Consider the following 2,486-nt stretch of genomic DNA (forward strand, 5'->3'; position numbering starts at 1 on the left):
CCAAACTTGGTGCCAGGGACATCGTATTTGGAAGTTCCTACTAAAACTGAACTTCACCTCTGCCCTAACCCAGTAATTCCACTGTTCCCAGTAATTCCACCTTTTCCCGGGGAAATACCTCTGGGGATGTTAATGGGAGCTCTCTTCACCATCACCCAAGCAACCCGGGTGTCCTGCAACAGGAGAATGGAAACATCGGTGGTGGTGGCTCACAATGCGATGTTACGTAGCCAGGAGAAAGAGCTGTCTGCAGCCGTACCCAGCGCTGTAGAGGACGCTCATAAATGCAGCGGTGGGGAGGGAAAGCTAGACACACGAGCGCACGTAGCTCTGATTCCATTTATACAAAACACAGAAGCCGAGATTTGGTTGTAGCGATGGAGGTCAGGATGGTGGTTACCTACGGGGAGGAACGTGGGGTAGTGGCTGAGGGAGGTGAAGGGGCTTCTAGTTCATCTGTCTGGGTGTTGGCCACAGTAAGGGCTTACTCACTTCTGGAAGTATATTGCTCTGAGCACTTACAGGTTATTTATTTGTTAAAAAAAAATTAGTATTTTTAAAAATATTTATTTACTTTAGAGAGAGAGAGAGAGAAAGATTGAGAGAGAGGCCAGGGAGGGTGAGAGATAGAGGGAGAGGGAGAGAGAGAATCTCAAGCAGACTCCGTGCTGAGCATGGAGGAGCACATGGGGCTTGATCTCAGGACCCTAAGATCATGACCTGAGCTGAAACCAAGAGTCAGATGCTTGACCGACTGAACTACTCAGGTGCCCCAACACTTACAATTTATGCCCTCTTTTGTATGACTCATATTTCGGGAAAGATATGGGGAACAAAAGAGAGATACAAGATCAAGACGATTTCCTCTTTCTGTTGGACATTGCTGTGTTTGCCTAAAAGGCTGGAACTGCAGCAGCCATTTTGTGACTATGGGGCTGAGTACAAAGCAAGGTCAGCAGAGCAGTAAGATGGAAGGATCCTGGATTCTTGGTGACTGGAGAGGTGGGTCTGAGTTCCTTTCCCTTGAACCTGGGTGGGTCTTTGTGACTGCTTTGACCTGTGGGTACAGAGGAAGTGAAGCTGCATGACTTTGCAGCTTGGTCATAAAGGTGATATGATCTCTACTTCGCTTTCTTTTGGGGCATGCTCAGGACACCAAGCCAAGAACTGCACTGTAAGAAGTCTGGCTTTCCTAAGGCCATCCTGCTGGAAATAACACATGAAGCTGAAGGCAGATACCCAAGGTGTGCCCACTGTTAGAGTCTTCCCAGCCCAGTGCCAGATGTATAAAAGAAGATGGCATCCAGATGACCTAGCATGAGCCACTGACGCCATCAGCTGAACTGTCTGGGACACCTGGAGCTTAGAATGCCCTGCAGAGCAACTCCCAAATTCATGACTCACAGAAATTGGGACATAATAAATGATTATTATTGCTTTAAGCCTCTACATCTAGGGTGACTTGTGTGGTCATAGACACCTGACATGCTACCTTCATTCTGAGACATCATCAAATGATGCAAGTCTTTTTATAGTTTAAGCCAGGGTTGGCAAAATGTTCTAGTAAAGGACCAGATGGTCAATACTTGAGGCTTTGTAGACCTGACAATCTCGGTCACAACTAGTTAGCTCTGCTGTTGGAACATGAAAGCTACCAGAGGCAATACGCAAACAAATGGGCATAACTTGGTTCCAATAAAGCTTTATTAACAAAACATAGAGGCAGCCCATGAGCAATAGATTGATGACCCCTGGCTTAAGCCATTTTTGAGTTAGATTACCTGTTACTTGCAACCCAAAGCATGCCACTGGTTATAACTACCTAGAGAGCCTGAGGCTAAGGGCAGCCAGGAGAAGGGGTGGGCAGATATGCATGGGCTCTGGGTATGTGTGCATTGATTCTAGGTGTGGGTACACAGGTTCTGGGCAGGTGTGCATGGGCTCTGGGAAGTTGTGCATGGGCTCCAGGTGTGTGTAAACAGGTTTTGGGTATGTGTGTATGGTCTCTAGGTGTGTGTCTACAGGCTCTGGGTGTGGTGCTAGGTGTGTGTGCATGGGTTCTGGGTGTGTATGAATGGGCTCTGGGAAGTTGTGCATGGGCTCCAGGTGTGTGTAAACAGGTTTTGGGTGTGTGTGTATGGTCTCTAGGTGTGTGTCTACAGGCTCTGGATGTGGTGTTAGGTGTGTGTGCATGGGCTCTGGGTGTGTATGCATGGGCTCTGGGAAGTTGTGCATGGGCTCCAGGTGTGTGTGCCCAGGCTCTGGGTGTGTGTGCATGGGCTCTAAGTGTATACACACAAGCTCTAGGTGAATGTGCATGGGCTCCTGAGTGGGTGTGCATGGGCTCTGAGTATGCGTCCATGGGCTCTGGGCAGTTGTGCATGGGCTGTAGGTATGCGTGCCCAGGCTCTGGGTGTGTGTGCATGGGCTCTAGATGTGTGTACACAGGCTCTGGGCAGGTGTGCATGGGCTCTGGGTGTCCATGC

At 49.0% G+C, this 2,486-nt stretch overlaps 1 long non-coding RNA gene across 1 annotated transcript; it reads left to right on the forward strand.

Moving 5' to 3' along the window:
- The first annotated feature begins 878 nt into the window (after positions 1-878).
- On the forward strand, positions 879-1,449 carry LOC119866087. The gene is made up of 2 exons (XR_005378984.1): positions 879-1,002; positions 1,152-1,449. It is a non-coding gene; the product is annotated as an uncharacterized LOC119866087 (long non-coding RNA).
- Positions 1,450-2,486: the final 1,037 nt, after the last annotated feature.

This window comes from Canis lupus, chromosome 26 (assembly GCF_011100685.1).
Source record: "Canis lupus familiaris isolate Mischka breed German Shepherd chromosome 26, alternate assembly UU_Cfam_GSD_1.0, whole genome shotgun sequence".
NCBI lineage: Eukaryota > Metazoa > Chordata > Mammalia > Carnivora > Canidae > Canis > Canis lupus.